The sequence below is a fragment of the Lagenorhynchus albirostris genome, chromosome 4 (genome assembly GCF_949774975.1).
Source record: "Lagenorhynchus albirostris chromosome 4, mLagAlb1.1, whole genome shotgun sequence".
In the NCBI taxonomy this organism is placed as follows: domain Eukaryota; kingdom Metazoa; phylum Chordata; class Mammalia; order Artiodactyla; family Delphinidae; genus Lagenorhynchus; species Lagenorhynchus albirostris.
The window spans coordinates 91836575-91860739 of record NC_083098.1 but is presented as its reverse complement, the minus strand read 5'-3'; the positions used below and the strand labels follow the sequence as shown (position 1 = coordinate 91860739).

Genomic DNA, 24165 nt, shown 5'->3' with positions numbered 1-24165 from the left:
CAGATAGTGATATGATGATGATGAGGCAAAATCCAAAGATCATAATTTTAATTGTTTTCTAGAGGGTTAGTCTAAAGATCCTACTTTGTTTAGTCCCCGAGACTATAACTATTAGAAAATATAAAATCATATTTGTTTTATGCATTATAAAATTTATCTAGATTTTCTCAAAGAAAAATATGTCCTGTGTTTAAATTAATTTCCTTCTTTTGCAGTTAAAAAATATTCTAAGGCAAGAAAGAGTATAAAGAATATTTTAACAAAACAAACTTAAAACTCAATTTTAAACTTAGTGTTACATAATTAGAGTTCTCTTCTTTTTTTCTGGAATAATTGCATCACCTGTAATATTCCAAGCATGCACATTGAAAGTTAGTTTTTACTGATTTTTTTTTTAATTGATTGCTGGTTTGACTGAGCTGACCTTTGCTTTAAATCAGAATTGATTGACCAGTTGAGTCAACATGGTTTAATTGGTTGTGCATATACACAGAGACTTTGTTTATTGAATTTAGGATATTCTGAGTAACATAATTTCCCTCTGCTTCTCTTCTGCTCCAGGAAACACTCTGCTTTATGATTGTATTTAATAAGGTGTCAGAAAGCAAATGGAAATAGTACCATACACAAGGGAGAGGAACAATGGATTCAGCAACTGTTTAACATCCAAAGAAACCATTCTTACAAGATTGTTTCAGATTCATATAGTTTGTATATTACACTTATTTGTTATATTAAAGATGGTATCTGAAATCTGGCTTCTGTAAAGTTATCAGAAAACCAAAAGCCATTGACAGTATGATAGCCATCTATTATAACTGTATGATTTCCAACATTTAAAAAAATTTGGAGAGCCTCCTAGAACGATAGGATAAATCTGAATGCACTAAGGATACTGCATTCTATCCCTGTGTTTCCAAGTTACATTTTTACTGTTGTAAAAGGGTAGCATAGTGTGCAAAAGAAATTAAGTAATACATAAAAGAACAATATAGATTCTGAGATCTTGGTGGAGGATAAAAATAATAGTTTTCTTGTTCTTTTAAAATATCTCATTTCCTTTATTTTGTCCTGTTTTTTTTATCATTTGGACATCAGAAACAGGTCTGAAACTCAGAAATTAATAATCAGAAGGATATGAGAGCCAACTTTCTGGGTGCTAAAGGTAGCCTGCCTCTCAGTGCCAAAATTATAACTGATTTCATAAATTTAGTTCTTGTGTTAGGAACTGTAGTGCCAATGAAAATCAATAAAAACAATTTCCTTCTACATTCATGATCCTCTCCTCATACTCATTCTTCACATTCTTTTCAGGACCATTTTGTCAAAATGCCGCAGGGCCATACAAAATGTAATTTTGTGTTTCTGTGTGTATGTCCCATGAAACCTGATTTTTCCCGTGTGCTTTTGATTGGTATGAAGTGCAAAAGCGGTTTTAGGCAAAGTAAAAATTCCACGTTTTCATAGTTTTTAAAATATTGAAGGAAACACCAAGTTTTGTCATTTTTTGTATAAAATTTGAGGCTGCATACAATTTACATACTGTAAGTAGTATATTCATATAGAGAGCATGTGTGTATGTATAATTGCATGTGTGAATAATATATTTGCTGAGTTAATCCTTATTGGATGTCTGAAAAGATACTGAGCAAATAAAGATTAAAATGCAATTTTTAAAAAGAAAGACCTTGTTAAGCCCACAAATCTTTAACATAGTTGAAAACTCAGATGCTTCCAGACAGATAGGTTATTATTCATTAATTAATTCTCTCACTCATTCATGTATTCATTTATTCAAAGCATTTATCAAAGCTGGGGGCCATGTGGATTGTAATGGCAGGGAAAATACATGTATTGGTGTATCTCTTTCTTCAAAAAGCTTATTTAAATATTCAGACTATAATATAAGTTTAATACAAGCAAGTACACAAAACATCATTTCTAACACCAACTTATTATTCCTTTAGATTTACGTGGTTCACCTACATTTAATTCTTGGGCATTGATTCTTCAAAATCATTCACAAACATTTTGCAAGAATTGAGTATACTACTATGCATGCAGTGTTTAATCTAGGGCCTGACTCATCATCATATTCAATAAATTATAGTAGTTATTATCAATATTATTTTTTTCCGAAACTGTCCAAATGAGATATGTATTATTGTTTTCCATTTCACAGTTGAGCAAACTGATTCTCAGGTTAAGTTATTTTTAAAAGAGACTGCACAAATTAAATGGTACTGCTAACGTTGAAAGCAATAGATAATTGATTTTAAAGAATGATGTTATCTTCTTGAAGACAAGGGGATATTCATAGTAATATGTTCATTATTTAAATTGTCTGTCCTAGTCTGTAGAGTATAATGTTATCTAATATTTAATGAGCATGCATGTGTTAGACATTGGGCTAAGCAATTCTCATTATGTCTTCTATATATTATAATATCTCAATGAGTGTAGGTTTTTTATAAATGTCACCATTTTATAGATGAGGAATCTGAGATTAAGAGAAGTTTAGCAATCCTCCTCAAATCAAATAGCTGGTAATCGTTGAAGAGATTTAACCCAGTTCCAAGCAAAAAGTATGTACTACTTTTAAGCTTGATGTTGTACTGACACAAAGTCTGTAAAAATGTGCTGAAAGCTCAAGATAATTTGAATATTTGGGATTTTTTTCCCATGTCTATTACAATATACTGTATATCAAAAAGCAGGTTAAGGGACCTAGCATTATGTTATGGGCCATGTAGTAAGTATCAGTACTGTTTTCAAAATGAAAACTTAGAATGTTAGGTACAAAGAAATTTAGATTATCAATAGAATAAAATCAGATAAAATTTTGCTTATGTCCACTTGGCCATGCTGGGGATAAGCCCTTCTGTGATTATTTATTATATGTTATTTTAATACAACAGAATAACATATTTAATAGAGGAAGTTTGGAAACAACATGTATTTAAAAGTCAGATTTCTTCCTATCACTCAGAGATAACAACTTTGAAAATATTGACACATATGCATGTAGTATTCTCTCATTTTGCTGTATGCTTGTATGGAGCATGTTCTGGATGGAGCGGGTGTGGTGGTGGCTTAAAACAACAGAAATTTATTCTTTCACAGTTGTGGAGTCTAAAAGTCCAAAATCAAGGTCTTAGCAAGGCCACAATTCCTCCAAAGTCTCTAAGTAGAATCATTCCTAACTTCTTAACTTCTGGTGGTGGCAGCAATCCCTGGCCTTCCTTGATTTACAGGTGCATTGCTCCAGTCTCTGCCTGTAACCATGTGGTGTTCATCATATGTGTCTGTCTTCACATTGTCTTCCCTGTTCTTATAAGGATACCAGCCATATTGGATTAAGGGTCCAGTATGACCACATCTTAATTATGTCTGTAAGGACCCGATTTCCAAATAAGTTCACATTCTGTAATGGGAGGTGTTCAACGTATCTTTGGGGGATACAATCAATTCCATCAGAAACACAATACTTACAGAATTAGAAGTTTGTTTATGTATTATTTCAGGGCTTTTTTCATTGTGAACAACTTACATTGTCATTAATGAAGATAATTACACTTGATTACAGTTCTCCAGTTGACTTACTTTTATTTCTAATGTAGTAAAAATCTTTAATTTAAAATTCCAGTTGTCAAATAATATGGTAATGAACTTTATCACCCCATGGTACATTTGTGAGGAAGTAAGACAGCCCTCTGAGAGATGCTGTGTAAACCTGGCATGTTATTAGTTTCCTCTGACATTGCAGGGACACTAGATATTTGACTTGTTCTCATCCTTCCCCCCGCATATTGGTAATAAATATAAGATCCATGTGGCAGCTTCAGTCTGGTGTACTTGGCTGTGAGTCATCTTAACAACCAGGAGAGCAATTCTTGGTGAGGTGGAATGAGCAGCGCTTTAATAGCAGTGCTTAGTGGGAAGGCTGTCTGAGAGGCAGAAAAGAGACTTTAAATTAAATGGACTTTACAGAAAATTGTCTTCACTTTGTAGTTTGGAGTCAGGGTTGCAATTTTCAACTTTCTTTTCCCTCACTTACCTGTTGCTAAGAGATCACATTCAAGGTAAAATTAATGCTTCTCCATTACAAAGCATGTAGTCAGCAGTGGAAGAGGAAATATAACATGCGGTTCCTATGTCGGTTAGGACTTTAGAAAAATACGTGGCATTAAGAGACAGAATCATGTGTCCAGTAGACATTTGACAAATGATTATTAAATGAATCAGCGGGTACTGAGTAGTAAGTGTTAAGGGTCTGTCATTGTGACTGGATGCTTTTTGCCTTAACTTCTTTGTTTTTTCCTTTCTTCAGCTTTTTAACTCTTAAGAAAATCAAAAAGCATTCTATCAAAGTAGAGTTGATGGTCATTATTATCCACTAGAGTTCACTGTAATATTAACAGAAATTGCCTATGACTCTAGAATCTGTTAGAACCAGGGAAAAAATTACTTTATATCAGGACACTTTTCGTTGTGTAATACGATTTCAGGGTTAGCAGCGGATTTCCATTGATAATAGAGGTGAAACTGGATAATAGAGGTGAAACATGCTATAGGGTGATTAAGTTCTAGACCTTTCCCTTCAGTGTTCTTGAAAGATAGTATCTTGTATGTGAGTGTTCCTTGTATCCTCAGAAACATCATGCTGACCAATGATCACCATCCAGTTCTAAGTCAGCCACATCCTTCAACAAATATTCACATCTAATTCAAGTAAGGCTTCACTTGAGTTTCTGTGACACTACAATGCAGTGCAAGATGAGGTTATTTTTTCTTAAGGTTCACTCTGTAATTTAGGAGATAATACCTGCAAATAATTAGAACAGCAGTCCCCAACCTTTTTAGCACCAGGGACCGGTTTCCTGGAAGACAGTTTTTCCAGAGGGCATGGGGGAGGGATGGTTCAAGAGGTAATGCAAGCGATGGGGAGCAATGGGGAGGGATGGGGAGCGATGGGGAGGGACGGGGAGCGATGGGGAGGGACGGAGAGTGATGGGGAGCGATGGGGAGTGGCAGAGGAAGCTTTGCTCACTCACCTGCTACTCACCTCCTACTGTGAAGCCCTGTTTTAAAAGGCTGATGATTGGCGCTGGTCCTCGGCCAGGGAGTTCGGGATCCATGAATTAGAAGGAAACGCTTCCTTTCCCCTGTGTTAAAGGAAGGGCTTAGAGTTAGTTCAGCTTGAATATTGTTTTAATGTGATGAGTTTTATAACGTAATACTAATGGTCTATTACATAAGAATAAATGTACTCATAAGCCACCACCCTTAAAAAAAAGACATACAGTCTGCCCAAACACTAAGAAACTTTCAGAAAATTTATATTCCTTTAATTTTTCTCTTCATATTAATATAAGATTAAAAACAAAGTGAGAATTCAAGTGGGAAATTAGTTCAGGTGTCATCATTAGCCTTTCTCACTCACCAAAGCCACATTCTCGAAGTGTAACAGTTTCTCAGACACATTCTAATGGGCTTTATTAATCTGTTCTGTGCACTTCCCCCTCTGGAATTTCACTGTGGGATTGCTCTTTCAAGGTACTTTGACATGAACTTTGATTTTAAATGGGGTTTAATGTGCTTTGGTCAGGCCACTGACACAATACTTAACAACCCAAATATGCTTTCCCATATGGAGGGTACCATCTGTGGTAGTAAATATTTTTTCATAAAGGTTCAATTGCTCCCTCTGTTTCCTTTAACCAAAATAATAGTAGACAAGGCACAGTATTTCATGAACATTTTTAAGCAAGTCTCAATAAATGCATTCATTTCATTCACAGTTTTCTAAAGAAAATGACTAGAGATATTACCGACGCAAATTCGTGTGCCCAACGCACACTGAGGCCAAACAATACCAAAACGTCAGAGCTCGGAATAGAGAAAGGTTTATTACAGGGCCATGCAAGGAGAACAGGTGGCTTCTGCTCAAAAACACCCTGAACTCCCCCACGGGTTTCAGCAAAGCATTTATAAAGACCAGGTGAGGGAAGGGTGTCCGAGGGTACGTGATCAGCTCATGCACAATTCTCTGGTTGATGGTGAGGTAACAGGGCAGTTGACATTATCAATCCTTAGGCGTCAGTAGGTCTGCAGGCTACTTGATCACTATCATCAAGTAGTTAATTTCTTCCATTTGGTGGTTGTTTTAGCATCTGAAAAACTCAGGAAATATGCATAAGATACTATTATCTGGGTACTTCAGAGAGGAGTTACAGGAGAGGATATATGGGAGGAGTCTGTCTTGGGAAGGCCCCATTGGGTCCTGCTCAGTTGCAGAGACAGTAAAGAAAAATAAAATAATAATTATGCAGTCCCCGGGTACAGTCATACACAAGGACTAGTTGCTGATCATGATAGAGTAGAAAAAAGGACTGGTGAGAGGAGAAGTCTGGGCTTTATTCCTCTCATCATCACAAACACAAGTCTCAGCTGTCTCATTTCTAAAATAAGGGATCTGGAAGAGTTCCATGCTTTCCAAATCCACTGCACATCCATCCATTCAGCTGTGAAGCATGTTCAAAATACAAATACCTTAGCTCCAGCCCAGTCCAGAATAATCTGAATTTAGGACCAGTGCCCAAGAATCTGTGTTCTTTACTCCATAGTGATTTTGATTGCACAAAACAAGGTTTGGGAACCACTATTCAAGTAATCCTTAAGATCTATTTCAATTCCTAATGGATACGACTCTCAAAGTCTAATTCAGAGAAATTTCATCTATGAGCTGGAATATGCCTGGTTAGGATTAATCCAATCCAGGATTGGATTCTGAGCTCTGCTGTTTACTTGCCTTGTGAGGCAAGACTTTAAATTGTTGAGACTCAATTTCTTTCTCCAAAAAATGAGGATAGTATTAGCTGCATTGCCCTGGACTGTTGCTTGTATTATAGTACTTAGTATGGTAAGTACTTCCAGTAAATATTAGCTGGAAGGATAAAGGGAGTGAGAGTGAAAATTGACCAGATCACAAAATGAAATATTATCAAGGCACCAGAAAGAAATATAAGTATATATGAAATGAGTGAGGAGTAACATAATGTTTGCTAAGCTTCCATTATGTCACCAACTTAATTCATTTCTCTTAATGAGCTTACAACACCTTTTTACAAAATTTCAATGAATCACACAAGCTTCTTCTTTTAAAGATCTGTAGGGAATCTTGAAAAGTTCATTCTAAGATATAGTAGAAGATTGTCCACAGCAAGAGATATTAAATTGTTAAAAATAAATTATACATACAATGAAATAATGAGAACAGCAGAAATTCTCCTCCAGTCTTGAATAAAGAATAGTTTAAGCCTCACAGTCTCTCTTATATCAAAAGATGCTTTTTCAATATTTGCTGTCTACTTCTTAAGGATCTAATTCTTCATAACTGTTTTTAAATACATAGTTTCTTCTACCCATGGGCTTACAGTTTGATACAGTCCACACACAATTACTTTTAGAGAGACTGAATATGGAGACAAGATTTTCTAAATGTATTGCTAGTTTTGTCTTGTGGGAAAATGGGACTTTAATATTTTTTCTACTTTTGAAACTACAATTCTCATAATTTTTGTCTTCTTTCTTTCCTTTGATTCTATTAACTCAAGAGAAAAGAGAAAAAAAAAACATTCAGTGGCATTCAACTAACACATTGTTGCTGTATAAAAATTCCCACACAGCAAGATGACTTGTAAGCTGAAGCTGGACAGAATGTATAGGAACTGTATTTGGCTTGTAGGGTCCAATACATACATCCTGGTACAAAGAGCATTTCAGCACAAAGAATTCAATAATCTGACACTTCTCTTGTGAAGTACATTATTCTGCTGTAGAGAAAATTGCTATGGCCAAATTTTTCAGTAGGATTCAATTCTCTATAATAGCCCAGCAAGGTCAGACCTCAAACGAAGCTGTGATCTGCCTTGTATGTCCCCTCATAACTACTGAAGATTTCCAGGGAGGTAGGAGGTCTCCCTAACCTGTCTGCTGGGATCCTTAAGTTTAGTTCAAGTTATAAGAAAGGAGGCTGTGGCCATTGAACTTCACCTGACATCGGTCTTTGTCACTGTATCCTTAACTTCTGAGTATTTGTTCCAGGGCTAGAGTATAAATAGGGTGAACAGTGCCTAGAGCAGCTTCTGTGACTCATATAAGTCATAATTACACTGGCCATGCAACTATTTCCAGAACAGACATAAGACCTATAATTCAGAGAATAACATTTGTTTTAAAATTTGGTTCCAGATACTTCCCTTGACTTTGTCCTAGAAATGTTGGGGTAACAGAAAAGATGACCTCTTTGTTAAGTACACATAACTTCTCAATATGTGTGTGTATTTACATATTGAAATAGCTGTTACATCTGAGATAAATGCTAAATTGATAGACAATATAAATGCTTTCTAAAATACTCTATGATTTCCTCCTCTGTGTCTTTATTTTTAGGGATAAATAAGAGTTTTTAAAAAGGGAGTTTACTTCAACCATAATGCAGCCCTCTGCCAACTGTTGCAGAAGAGGCCTTTAGACTTTCAGAAACATTAATCCATGGAGGACTTGGTTTATTCTGCAGTCTGGCCATTAAAAACCTTATCCAATTCATTCACTTTGCAGAAATAAGCAAGTCTCCATGGTACCTCATGCCTCAAGTTTCCTTGTGAAAATACCTTTCCTTTTCATGGAATTTAGGGCATTCTCAGCAATCATTTGAAGAATTTTGTAACCAAAAAAGCTATCAGAGAAATCCCAGGGAGAAGAAATGAGCATCACCTTACATATTATTAAAAATAATACTTAAGGAAGGCAGAACTGAGATTGCAATACATTTCCTTCAAAATGATACTTTAATGATTTGAAGTGCTTTAGAATAACCTTTAGTTTTTGTGTAAACTTTTCAGAACAAATGATAATACAAGTTATATGTAATTATACCAAAATTTCCTTAAAAACTGAAAACTTTCTATAAAAAAAAGGTGAGGAAAATTTTCTTATTAGATCACCTGTCCATGTGGCATAATTTTTTCTAATATTTTTTTCATGCTTATACTTGTTAATTTTTATATCTGTTTATAAGATTGAATTAGCTATATTGGGGGGTATTTGTCTTTTATTGTTTTATTTCTTTGTGTGTGTATGTGTATGTATGTGTTAAAATTGACATATAATGTTATATTAACTTCAGGTGTACAACATAATGATTTGATGTTTGTATATATTGTGAAATGATCACTACAATAAGTCTACTTAACATCTGTTACCATACATAATTACAAAAATATTTTTCCTGTGATGAGAATGTTTAAGATCTACTCTTTTCACAACTTTCAAATATGCAATACAGTATTATCAACTATAGTCACCATGCTGTACATTATATCCCTATGACTTATTTTATAACTGGAGGTTTGTACCTTTTGACCCCCTTCACCTATTTTGTGTATTTTGTAAGAATATAAATTAATCTCAAGTTTTCTCCGTTTTAGTTCATTTTCAGTTGGCGATTCTCTCAACCAATCAACTGTAAGCTGAATTTTTGAAGTTTTACCTTTTATTTTTGAATGTTGGACACTAACATTTTATTTTATTTTTAGGTTTTGCCTTCTTAAAAGCTGAAATATTATGCAATAATCTTTCACAGCTCAAATGCTTTAATTGTATTATTGAGATACATAATGCAAATGATCTGGTTTTCAATCTGAAAATAGACTTATCTAGTCAGACTTCAATTTAAAAAGGTAAAGGTATCTAATTTTAAAAATGATACAAATGAACTTATTTATAAAACAGAAACAGACTTACAGACATCGAAAACAAACTTATGGTTACCAAAAGGGAAACATGGCAGGGAGGGATAAATCAGGAGCTTAGGATGAACATACACACACTGATAGATAACTAACAAAGACCTACTGTCTAGCACAGGGAACTCTACTCAGTATTCTGTGATAGCCTATATAAGAAAAGAATATGAAAAAGAATGAATATATTTATATACATTATTATATATTTATATACATGTATATATGTATGTATAGCTGAATCACTTTGCTGTAAACCTAAAACTAACACAACATTGTAAATCAGCTATACTGCAATAAAATTAAAAAATAAAAAATGAAAAGGTAAAAGTAGTCCAAGCCTAAAATGAATTTTCCTTTCAATTGAAGGCAGAATTGATACAAAGTGACTTCTTGGAAAAGCTGAAATATGCATGTATGTGTGAGAATGAATGCTTTTTTGCCTACCATCAACTTCTACTCTGGGTGTTCTAAAGAGTTCACTTCACCTGGAGTATGATTTATCAATTTACCAACACATAGGCTCCATATGTCCATCATTCAATGGTATAATTTTTAACGTGTTTCATTTAAACAAAATGGCCATAAATATTTAGATGGACATCTGACAATGAATACTTTTCAAACTGGGGTAATGTTTTTAGCATCATTGATCCAGCAAGATCCAATAATAAGACTGACTTTTTGTTTAATAGAATTCTCTCTACGATGATGTTCCACTCCATTAGTGAAAAGGGAGTTGCTCAAGTTACATAGATATGTTCTCAAGGACATTGGTTAATAAAACACAGACCTCTGTGCCTGGATGTTGAATGTTTACAAGTAGGTATTTGTTCAAGCAAACCATTTTGTTGTATTAATCGAATGACCACTGTATTAAACTTAGGCTTATGTAGACCTAATCAGATTTTTAAAATCAGTGTAGCCTATAGAAAATATTTCTCAGGGAATACCATCAAATCATTTTGTCTTTAGGTTTCTATACAAAAACTATAAGAACATATGCAAAAATATCAAAAGAATACATAATTGGAAGTTACTTTTACAGAGGAGGTTGTATTATATTTTTTTCTCCTGAACGCTTACATTTTAAAGCTAAGTATGTTAGATTTATGGAGATGAATAAATGTATGTATTTGTTAATACACTGTTGCAACGTAGGGACATTTAGACTTATATCAGACACAATTTATATAGGTCCTCCAAAAAAAGACACTATGTAGTATTTCGCTGAGTTTGTGTAAAATACTATAGCTGTCTCTAGGATGCCTTTCCCTTGTGGAAAAGAAGCTTAATTCTGCCAAGCCAAGAGTGCAGGGCCCCTTCCTGCCCTTATTTGCTTTTAGAGATTCATGCTGTCAGGTTGTTAAATGGGCTTTGACAGAAGCAAAGGTAATTCAAAGCTCACTCACAGGTAGAATAGTCTTTAGTAGATTTTTTTAAGTCTGAGAGGGGAAATATATATATAGAAAATGCATAGTATTAATTCACTGTGAGGCTGTTATTTTCCCAAATGCCCAAAACACATCATCTTTCTGAAGCTATATTTTAAATTCATCTTAATATACTTTCATGTACATGTGTGTCTATTTATTTACAAATGACTATTTTTTTATCCATATGAAAGAAAATCAGTTATTCATCAAGAAAATAAATTTGGTAGCAATGCGTTTTTTGGGAGGTAACCTTTCATAATCCAAGTACTGTTAAATACATCTTTGACTAGATCAATCTAACAGAATCATACTTTGGAATTACAGAAAAGAGTTGAAGGTTTTAGCAAATGTAGGTAAATTTTAGTTCTATACTCTTTGCTTTTGATGTTTGACAAATCAATTCATTAGTGATGAAATAATGGGATAAGTCTGCAGAGAGAGCTCAATTCATTGCATTTATCCCACCCACCTTAGTTCATCTGCAGAGTCGGTGCTCTGATTTCATGAGAACATATCCCATCATCCTCCCTGGCATAAGCCCTTCACTTTTCACTTAGCTGTGTAATAGTTAGTAAGCTATTCCCTTTTCCCTTTGTTCTTTTAGAAATACACAGGAATATAGCATTTAGAAAGAACTTTTCCTGTAGTGTTAAATAGATTCTGTAATTAATAGTAGATACCAATAATAGGATATCTGCATTCCTGGGTATTCTGAAGAGAGTGAGAACACTTTCTTTGGTTGTTATTACTTTTAGATTAGCTCATATAAATAACTACTTTTAGTACTAAACTTGTGTCAGAGCTGACTCATTTTTACTATCTTTGTTTTTCTAAGTTTGGAAATGTAACAAGCTAATTTTCTTTGGAAGACAGTATTGGAGCAGTTCAAAACACACCATAGATGCACATTAGCACATTTCTAGATAAAAACAAAACTGGTATAAAGCTCTAAAGAAATCGCTTGGACAAATAAAAATACCCAATTCAATGAAAGGTTTTGCCAGGTCTGGTCATCTTTGGCAGAAATAATATGTGAGATCTATTTTGAAAAAACAGGATAATGTTTATAACTATATCAGTTATTCTATTGAGCATTGCAGTTGTCTCGCCCTAAAATATGTGCTCCTCTGCACAGCTGTAAGAGAGTGGTACAAAGAAAACCATATATGATCTCATTTAAATGGCTTGTAATTGCATACGCACATAAAGGCTTGTGCACCGATAATTATGATTTAATATAAACAGACCCAGTTAGAAAGAAATGAGAAAAAGGGAAACACTGACAATGTGTGAAGGAATACAGAAGAGGGAGGGATGGCTATTTGACTAAGAGCAAGGAAAGGCTTTGTGGAAGAGTAACCATTTTACATGGGTTTTGGAAAATGTGTAAGATTTCACAGGTAGTGTCATTAGTGGAAAGAGGCAACAGTAAGAACAGGGAACAGCATGAGTGGAGACACAAAGTCCAGAAATCTGAAGCCATTTCAGAGAGTCATTTTATCTCAGTCCCCTTACACAGAGCACATTGTGGGAATGAATCAAATATAAGGTGAAAATGATAGCTGCATGCAGTTATCTGTTCATTCACTCATCCATTCAGTTCACCGAGGTCCTGAAATGAGCTATTCCCTGGTATAAACTACTGATACATTCAGAAAAAAGGTGAATAAAATATAATGCTTGTCCAGGAGGAAATCATTCTTTTTTTTTTTTGTCGGTATGGGGGCATCTCACTGTTGTGGCCTCTCCTGTTGCGGAGCACAGGCTCCAGACGCGCAGGCTCAGCGGCCATGGCTCACGGGCCCAGCCGCTACGTGGCATGTGGGATCTTCCCGGACTGGGGCACGAACCCGCGTCCCCTGCATCGGCAGGCGGACTCTCAACCACTGAGCCACCAGGGAAGCCTGGAAATCATTCTTTATTGTGGAATATGGAAATAAAAACAGATAATTACAAGGCCATGTAATAAATTCTTTACTTGGAATGATCAGAGTGTTATGAGAATAAAATGCATGTATCAATTAAATCTGCTTGGGAGAATCAGGAAAAATTTAATGGAAAAATTGACATTTGGCATGGATCCTGAAGGGTATGTAAATATTAGGGTGGATGAAAAGAGTATAAGATGAATTGTCAAAGCAGATGAAATAAATATTTGTAAATGAAGACAGGTGTAGAAAGGCATAATGTGTCAGGGTGGGGGACTTGAGTGCTATGCTTAGGAGATAGGACTTTATTCCATAGCCCTACAGACTTTGCAATTCTGTGAGTAGAGAAGTCAAAGATCTTAGCTGAACTTTAGCACCATTCCTTGGGAATTGATTTATAGCCTACATAGACAAACGAAATGGGCTGTAACTTAGTCAACCCGCTAATATCTAGTACCTTCTAAATTATATACATATCTTGGATCAAGTAGAATTTATAATGTATCAATCACTAAAAAGAACTGAAGGATTTATCTGATAAACTGTTAGCCCAATTGCTTCATCAAGTTTACTCAGTCTAACATGAACCTCTGCATTTCAAGAACAGAGCAAATGAAGAGACAATAACTCATTGAGTGTCATAAGAAACTCAATGGACAAATGAAACATTTTAGATCAAGGTTATGGCTGTTTCTATATAAGGTCACCAAATAGGATAAATCTGAAAAGAAGCACATCTGCTATGTGTAATAAAATAGTAGTTTCTCTAACCTCTGCCCTAATCTTGATGATATTAATGATTATATGGAACGATTGTCTCACTGTGTTCATATATAAGTTTATAGAACAAAGTATCTTTTTTAGGTAGGTAAATCATAATCCCTTTCAACATAGGTATTCCATTCCTTGTTTAAAATCCTCCAATCCGAGCTTCCCTGGTGGCACAGTGGTTGAGGGTCCGCCTGCCGATGCAGCGGACACGGGTTCGTGCCCCGGTCCGGGAAGATCCAACATGCCGCGGAGCAGCTGGGCCTGTGAGCCACGGTCGCTGAGGCTGTGCATCCGGAGCCTGTGCTCCGCAACGGGAGAGGCCACAGTGGTGGGAGGCCCGCGTACCGCAAAAAAAAAAAAAAAAAAAAAATCCTCCAGTCCATCTCTCTAAGAATGAAATTTAAATTCCTTGCCATGGCTTATAAATATTCCAGTACCTAAACCCTGTGTAATCCTAACCTCATCTCCTGTCATCCTCTTCTGGGCTAACATTCTAACCAAACTGCCTTTCTATCTGTTCCTCAAACACACCAATATTCCAGGGCCTTTGCACTTGCTCTTCCTACTGCACACATTCTTTTTCCCCAAGATGCAGACAGCTGTTTTGTCTTTCAGATCCTAGCCCAAATGTCAGCACCGTATCTGTTCTAAATTAGATAGACACAATCTCCAATCCCAAAGCCCCAGTCGCACTCAACCATAACATCCCTCTTAACTGAAATCATTCCATTTATCTCCTTGCTATATATTTATTCTGCCTCTCCCACCATTCCTCCCCAACACACACACACACACACACACACACACACACCACGATTGCAAAATATAAAAGCAAGTAACTTGCCCATTTAGCTCATTACTGTTTACATGTGGGCCTAGGACAGTAGGTGTTCAGTTGAATGAATAAAGATACAGCATTCCCATATATTTATATCATTATTTTCAAAGATGCTGTTAATAATGAATACAAACTATTTCTGGGTGTGACTGAAAAGGACAACATATAACTCTTAGTTCTTTCTACACTAGGCAAAAGATTCTTTGTTTGGTTGAAACTTTCATCTATTTGAGCGGCCTAGCCACGCCACTCTATATATGAGATTCATTCCCCCTGATACATTGCTCATCATTTGTACCAGGAAAATTAATAGGAATTAGGAGGAAATGTTAGTGGCCTTTCTTCCTCTCCTCCTACACTAGCATATAATCAACCATGTCCTTCTCATCTTCAGAGTACTTATTAAAGCTTTACTGAAAAAGCCTTTGAAAGGGAGCCTGCATAAAAGAAATTACATGACTGTCTAGACCTCACCCTTTCTTACAGAGACGGATGTGGATAAAAGTGACAGTATCATATTTGCTGTGTGCAGTATGTTTTAACAATATGTTACCATCAACTTTTTGTTGTTGTTGTTCCTGTTGTCTTATTTTCATTTATTCAGTTCTGTTCTATAATCATGCATACGACCTTTGCATTTGCCTGAAAGTGCTCCTTTTACATGGTATGATACTAAACATAGTGATGATAGAGTGCTATTTATAGATTAGCAACACACTCAGGATTGAAAGAGCCAGAGGGCTTCCCTAGTGGTGCAGTGGTTGAGAGTCCGCCTGCCGATGCAGGGGACACGGGTTCGTGCCCTGGTCCGGGAAGATCCCACGTGCTGCGGAGCGGCTGGGCCCGTGAGCCATGGCCGCTGAGCCTGCGCGTCCGGAGCCTGTGCTCCGCAATGGGAGAGGCCACAACAGTGAGAGGCCCGCGTACCACAAAAAAAAAAAAAAAAAAGAGCCAGGATTAAATCAAAAGGGAAAATAACAGATCACAGAGCTGGTTCGGCTAGCTGGTCAGCTTGGACCTCCGGCACGTATGTCTCAGAGTCTAAGTTTCTACCTCTAAGATATCTTCCCTCACAAGAAAAAGATCTGTAACCTAAACGAAGATTCTGATTCTTTATGTCTGAGATGTGTGATTTTTTAAAGAATCACAGGCAGTTTAGCTATGCACCAGGGTTGAGAACCAGAGGTCTGGATTATGAGAACCTCAAGGCAGGTGACCAACTCTCTTCCTCTTTAGGTAACACTAGCTATGTCACAACAGAGAGCAAAGGTCAGTGTCTGACTATCTGGATATGGGTCCTACCATGTCTCATGGGAGTTGATGTCTGTAACTACGTTAAATCTGATGAGAAATGTGATTTGTCAAGAGCTTTTTAAATCCAAGATTTCCTTCATTCCTCTTTCCTTCTCTCCTTCCTTCAATTATTTTCTCCATTTTACCTCCATATCCCAGAAGCAAAGTTCAAACAGTTTTAAATTCAAAGGTGTGCACAATATTCCAGCAAGCCATGGCATAGTTCGTGTAGGCGTAAAGCCAGTATGCCTGTTCCAATGTGCATTTTGATCTCCTAGGAATATTTATATCTCTATAATCTCCTTAGGGTTAAGTAGCATGCAAATACTATTTGGCACATATATTTTATTCTAGTGAGGCAGTTATTTTGCTTGCCCCTGTATAGTCTGAAGTCTGAAAGCATGCTGTTTTTAAAGCTCTTAGAATAGAGTGGAATGAATTTTGTCTGTTATGACACAATATGTCTGAAGGACCAGCTCTTCATCATCAAGTTTATGTTACCAACTCTCTTAGTGTGTACTAAGTTATGTCAATTAAACCTATATCCAGATACAACATGTTCACCTTTTGTGGTAATGTCCTTTATCAGAAAGTATCATTTTAATTCATACTTTATTTAACTCTCTTTTGAAGCCTGTCACTATTAAAAAGAAAAACATTTAAAAATGCATTTCTTTCATGCAGAAATGTTCCAAAGGAAAATATTAAATATAGAAATTTATTACTTTCTACTTTCTTAAAACATAAATAAGACTTTAATTTAAAACAATGGTACTAAAATATACTGCTGGTGTTGATGTTTTCTCATCTAAATTGCTTTTAAATCTTTATACTTATAAAGTCCTCTACACTTTATTCAAACAAACAAATATTGAATAAGTTACATTTTATTCTTATTTTCTCAAATTATTCATATGCCAAAGAAAAAAGCCAAAATTGCACTTTTTCAGCATTTCAACAGAATTAATATTATTATAGCTGTTAACTTTATAAAGATCTCAAACAGAAAGGGAGATCAGATATGGAACATTATTACACAGATTATCTATTAATGTAATTCACCACATTAAAAGATTAAAGAAGAAAAAAAATAATGGTCTTACCAACAGATGAAACAACTCTCATTCATTTCAAACAATAGCTTAGCAAACTTGGAATAAAAGGGAATTTTCTCCATCCTCAGGAAATGTTATATTTAGAGATGAAACATTGGAAGAATACCTTTAAAATTTGAAACTAGGCAAAAATGCTCATTATCACTGCAAAAGACAAAAACGGAAGAGAAGAAATTGTAATGATTGGAAATGCTATCTATATCTACATACACATTAATGTGATTATATCATATATATGTAAAAATCTAATGAAACATATGCAAAGCTTTTGCAAAAGGATGTTAAGTTGGAAGTTTACAATGAGTTGCAAAGACAACAGATATCAGATACCAAAGAGAATGGCAGACAAATAAATTACAAATTTTCAAAGGAAACTTTCAAAATAATTTACATCCTGTCTCATATCCCTCATCATGATATGCTTATGAAAAAGAATTGAAAGGGAATTGCGGATAGGTAGAGACCATTTAAGAGCTTATTTTGGTTATATCTGATAATATATGTGCTTCACACCCTCCCTTTAAAGTGGAACTGATAAGGAGAGCACATTCTACATGCCAAGATGCCTAAAAAGAAAGCCTTCAATGACCCTACTTGGAGAATTTGATATATGACCCTGATATGTAGAAGGAATGTGGTCCACTGACTAAATCCCAGATAGAAATCTAGAGAACGAGAGAGGAGAGGGGACAAGCTACTTTGATGAAAGAATTAAAATGAGGCAGCTGATTTAGGATCAGCCTGTATCCCAGAAATCATCAGGTTAAGAATGTAGATGTTTTCCAAGAATTAGAAGTGAGCCATGAAGAGAAGAGAGTTGGCTTATAACTAGTTTTGCCTCTGTCTAATAAGAGTCAAATGTGGAATTTAACAGTAAGAGTCTACATCACCCTGGAAAACTAGGGAGCCAAGGCCAGATATAGAAGCTGGAAGGAAATCGTCTGCCACCCATTTCATTGTAGTTGTAGAAGGACAAGACCCAGCAATGGAGATTTTGTGGAACTTATGAAAGATCCCACAATGGAGTCAGCTTTGAACATCTGCCAGGCCCAAGACAATTCTCCTCAAAGATTTTTTTTTTTTTTAATTTAAGGCATTTAGACCTAAATGTATTTTTCAGATAATTTTACAAGTTCATCTCCAAATTTATTTGGGATTAAAAGGTCCAAAATTTGGCAAGATAAATTCTAAGAACAAAATTGGTGATAGGAATTTTCTGTACCTGACATGAAAACTTATTTTAAAGCCTGAGTAGTTAAGAGTATGGTATTAGCACAGTGTTAGACAAAATAAACAAATGGAACAGAATTAGAAACTATAAAATAGGTCCACATATATATGAGTAATTAATTTACAAAAACTCTATTAGAAATCAGGGGAAAACAATGGTCTATTGACTCTAATCAACAAGTGATCCTGGGATACTTGGGGGTTTGGGATGGATAGAACTCTACCTCATAGAATGCACAAAATAAATCCTGTGGTAGATTAAAGACCTAAAATTTAAGGATAGAAATGTAAAATTTATAGATCGCATATGAAAATGTTATGACTCCTGAGTGAGGACAATTCTTTTTCAAGCAAGACACTAAAAGTACAAACTCCAAAGAAGGCATTTAATAAACTTGACTTCATTAATATTTGAAAGTTCAGTACAACAGAAGACATGATAAACTAAAGTGAAAAAAGAATACCACGGAGTGTGAAAAGATATTTACAATACTGGGATATATAAACCAAATTTTAAAAATAGGCAAAATATCAGTTGATGTGAGAAGAGATCCAAATGCCCAGTAAACATGAAAAGATATTCAATCTCACTAGTAATCAAGTAAAGGTTGATTGAAACTATGCCTAAATACTATTTAACAACTATCGGATTCCAAAGAAGGCTAACAAGAGCATGGTGAGGGTGTGGAGAAACAGAAATTCTCATACACTGTCTGTTTGACAAACAACAGTTGGGAGTAAAATTTTGTAGAATCACTTTAGGGAGAAATTTGACAATAGCTAGTAAAGTTAAAGATTTCCACACCTTACGACACATTAATTCTTCTCCTAGATAGACCTTGGAAAAGCCCTTGTACAGGGGCACATTGAGATGTGCCCAGGAATGTGAACTGCAGCTTTGGAAAGAGCACAGATGTCCATTATCAGACTTCTAGATCGACACATTTGGGTGGATTCATACAATGTAATTAATTCCACTGCAGTTAATTCCACTGCAGTTAAAAATGAGTGAACCTATAAGAATCCTCCTGCGAATTCAGGGGACATGGGTTTGAGCCTGGTCTGGGAAGATCCCACATGCTGCGGAGCAACTAAGCCCATGTGCCACAACTACTGAACCCACTCACCACAACTACTGAAGCCTGCACACCTAGAGCCCGTGCTCCACAACGAGAGAAGCCACCGCAATGAGAAGTCCGCGCACTGCAACAAAGAGTAGCCCCTGCTGTCTGCAGCTAGAGAAGGCCCGCACCCAGCAACAGAGACCCAATGCAGCCAAAAATACATTAATTAATTAATTAATTTTTAAAAAATCAGTGAACATAGAAATAGAAGAGAGTATGGTGTACAGTGGAAGGAAAAGGAATAATTATAAAAGGAAGATAAAGTGATGAGGGGAAAGTACATAATACAAAGAAAACATCAGTAGCAAGAGTAAACACTCAGTAAGAAGTGCCATGTACTTTCTTACACTTCACATAATTTTTCCCCCTGGTCTGGTACCACCTAAGCCCTTGCTTTAGATAGGCTAAAAGCAGGGTCCTAGAACATATGTTTTAATTAGCTGCTAAATCATTCAGAGTGCCCTCCATAAATCCTATAATTAGAAACATTTAAATATCACTGGATAAAGGCTCCTCTACTATTTTAAAAACGCTAATAAAATGTTTGAGTTGTAAAATGTCACCTGATTTTTCCTACAAATCTATAGATGTTATTAACCTTGTTTTGAAAGGTGTGTTTAACTAGGATACCTATTCTTTGCCTCACACTTGATTGATCAATTTAATTTTTTTTTAAATAATAGTATGTGCAGTGAATATGATAAAAATGTCAAAATTTCTGGATTACTTAAAAAATAACAACATTCATAAGAATCCACCTGCCAATACAGGGGACACAGGTTCAATCCCTGGGCCGGGAAGATCCCACATGCTGCGGAGCAACTAAGCCGGTGCTCCACAACTGCTGAGTCTGCGCTCTAGAGCCCAAAAGCCACAACTACTGAGCCCGCATGCTACAACTACTAGAAGCAACTAGTAGGAGCAACTAAGCCGGCGCTCCTAGAGCCCGTGCTCTGCAACAAAGAGAAACCACTGCAATGAGAAGCCCGCGCACCACAACAAAGAGTAGCCCTGCTCGCCGCAACTAGAGAAAGCCCGCGAGCAGCAATGAAGACCTAACACAGCCAAAAGTAAATAAATTAATTAAGTAAGTAAGTAATTAAATAATTAAAAAAAATCCTCAAAAGTGATTCATGTGTGTGGCCTAGTGAATCTTGAAATAGGCTCTCTAAATTATACAAACTAGTCCCAAAGCCATTCCGTAGTATTATCTTTAATGTATACTCACTAGTAACAAGTCAGGGTTTTTTCTAATCTGTAACATTGCTATAGCTATTCTTATACCAACACCCCACTGCTTTAATTACTGTAAATTTTAATATGTCTTAGCATCTACAGGTGGAAGTATGGAGGGCAGGGACTTTGTCTTACTCACCTCTGTATCCTCGGTACCCAGAACAGTACCTAACATATTAAGAGCAAAATAAATATAGTTCGGATGAAACAAAACAAAACAAAACATTCATTTTATGTTTTGGCTGTGATTAAAAAAATCGGTGTGAAAAAGTATTAGTGAATTAACAAAGTACTATTAAACCCATAATATTTAATCATTTGATTTATTAGAAACCACTGGAACTCACTATTAAGTAAATGACTAGTGAATGATAAGTGGAATAAGATTGTTCTTTAGAAGAAAATAAAATTCTTATTTGCATTTATCCCTGTTTTCAAAAGTCATCTATAGCAAATTTTTCTTTGAAGAGGTGGAGCCACAGAAAGCTATAAAATGAGTAAACTTGCCCTAGGCCTTAGCAATAGTACCAAACTGAACTGTAATACATACATAACTTGCAGTATTTTGGAATAATGAAGAAAAATCCTTAAAAGAATTTCTGGTGTTAAAAGAGCTATACATACTATTGATTTCCCGAGAAAAGAGCTGCTTTCAAATTCTATTTCTAAATAGTAAGCAGGCTTTCTTATATTTAAGATTCTGAATAAGATTATTAAACTCTAATCAAGGAAATATCAAACCAGCTAAACTATTAAGCATTTATTCTAAAGCTGACCACATTTTATATTTCTTAGATTTTCCACCCAATTATGAATAATCATATATACATATGTATATTTTGATTATTTTATATGCAATTTTATAAATGGGAATATCGATTTAGAAGCACTGTATAATATTTTCTTACTATAGCACTTTGGTTTCTTTTCCTTAGAACTTCACAAGAAGTCCCAATTATATACCTCTACAATGACTCATACTTCTGTCTCTTTCGATATTGCAACATTATTATTTTAGGTTTCTTTGTATGATTTTTGGCCAAGGTAGCTGAGATTACATGAGCTTATCTCAAAAACGTTACCAAGGTTCATTTTTCCCATTCCCCAACTTCTTATTTAAAAATAAAAAAGTCAACTGGTCCTTCAATAGCTCAGTTGGTAGAATGGAGGACTGTAAAAATAAAAAAAGTCAAAACTATCAGATAGCCTTTTAAGAAATCTCTTAAATATAAAACAAACTTGTTTAAGAAGAGCATTTGTTTTTTACTTTCTTCTTATTTCTAATAGAAAATGAAGTTATGGGAAGTTGAGAAAACAGACACAGAATAGTACATGAAACTAATTAAACTGCCTTTGAAAGTCTTGGACTACAGATACAAGTCTTAAATGACTCCACATTACTTCTAGGCTAAACTTTGTCCAATTTTATAGCAAATTTTCTGTGCTAACAAGCATAGTCAAAATTGCAACAACTATAAGATTAGTATAAGTGGAGAACCATATATTAAATATGCATACAAAACACTTTAAATTATATTTATTTTCCACAGCTATGAAACATGAGTTTTATTCTGAATTGCTGAGAATAAAATATGGTAAAGTAAGGATTTGTCCGTCCATACTTAGCATAATTCAGATATTTTGTAAATTTTTAGATGCAACTAAACTGAACTGCAAGTTTGGGTGTTTGGACGGTTGTTAGATACTGATGAAAAAGACCTTTTAAAAAAGCAAGAAGGTTAATCTTGACATTATCAGAATTTGATTTTAGTTTATTTAGTTTTCAATACTAATCAGATTATATTATTGGTATTTAGAAATTATTCTAAATCTTGTGATATCTTTTGCACAATATAGATATGAACTATAACTTGCCACAATCAATTTTAAGAATCTTAAAAATCATCTTTTTTATCTTTATGACATACCTCCTGAATTTTTTTGTTTTCAAGATCTTTTCCTTGAAACTTACCTATATAGTATCTCTCTGCCATCCTTTTAAAAAGTGAAAAACCTAATTTCACTTCTGTATATGTCTGAGCCAAATTTTAAAGGATTACATTCTTAATCTTGACATTCAAAGGAGACATCCCGTGATGCTGTAAATGTTCCAGCAGGATTAAGGAGTGAGACTGCAGTGTCTCTAAGAGCCCTCCAACCCATCTTCAAGATGCTCATTTCTCAGTGGTGGGGCAAGGAAGGACAGAATCTCTAAGCCCTTTACCTCATCAAAGAAGTCAGCTGTGTCAACGTGTGACTATCTTTAATTTATTATTCAATACCGAGGGAATTAGTGCAGTATTTTTGTTTGTAACACTTTCCTCCCCAGCCTTATTCAGTGATGCTGAAATGATAAATAGGAAATGCCGAACATCATAAATATTTTTTCTTTAAAAATTTTAAAGTGGAAATGGAATAAAAAAATCTATAATCATGTATTACATATAGGGTGCTCTGGTCAACACTTTTGCCATTTACTCTATTTCATTGTACTTGTTATATTCAAAGAATAAATATTATCCAGGAATTCCATGTAAAGATTTGATACACAGTTTTGATTCAGGTGATTAAGAAATGCCTCTATACTTCCTGACATAAGTATGTTAAGACTGAAGCTGAGCTGCCTATAGTATGGGTACATAAAATACTAACTGGAAAGGAAGGCTGCCTTTGCTTTCCAATAGTGAATATATAGATTGATTGCAGGGAAATATTTAAAAGTTGAGAAATATATGATAGGTCCATTTACAGGGACAAGAATTTAATTTCCCTGCATCAATAGCCTGAGATGTGAAATTAGTTAAATGCGTGGCTATGGAGCCCTGTTATAGAGAAGTTAGCACTGTGGTTGAATTCAATCATTGGCTTTCACCTAAACAAGTGTACAGCATTTTTGTCAACTTTCCTAATTAGGCAATGATATCTAGAAGTGTTGAACAAGTAATTTGACTTGGCAACTTCTAAAATTGATCATAAAGTCAAAAACATTTTGTGACATCCTCCTTATCTGATTCTCATGTTCATCTTTCCTCTTCACTGAGATATCACAACATTTTTTCTACAAATGACCATGTCAAATCGTTTGATGGCAGATTTAATGCCTAACAGGAAGACACTCTTTAAAGCAGGCCAGAAAATAAAAAAGTAAGTTGAAAAACACAAATAGTGGATTTTTGCCAACTAAGAAAGCATCAGGAAACTGAAGACTGAATCAGTTAATCCAGTTCACTCTTGGTTTTGCTTTGTTTGGAAAAATAGAATCTTTCTCTTGTAGCTTTATAGAGGCTTGTTAGATGAGGTAGAAAATGAATGAGATTTGAGTTTCTGCTCTCTGTGAAGCCTGTGGTGTCCCTAACACTCTCTCCTTCCATTCATCTTTTTGATGTCC

The 24165-nt window shown here is 35.2% G+C and overlaps 1 protein-coding gene and 1 long non-coding RNA gene across 3 annotated transcripts in view; one reads left to right on the top strand and one right to left on the bottom strand.

The window, feature by feature from the left end:
• Positions 1 to 24165, top strand: part of PCDH7 (protocadherin 7) — a 448326-nt gene that overhangs the window by 329450 nt on the left and 94711 nt on the right. The gene's annotated exons all lie outside the window — the stretch shown is intronic.
• Positions 5905 to 22924, bottom strand: LOC132519393 (uncharacterized). The gene is made up of 4 exons (XR_009540157.1): positions 22750 to 22924; positions 20917 to 20945; positions 17176 to 17331; positions 5905 to 6181 (listed from the first exon to the last, which is right to left on the bottom strand). It is a non-coding gene; the product is annotated as an uncharacterized LOC132519393 (long non-coding RNA).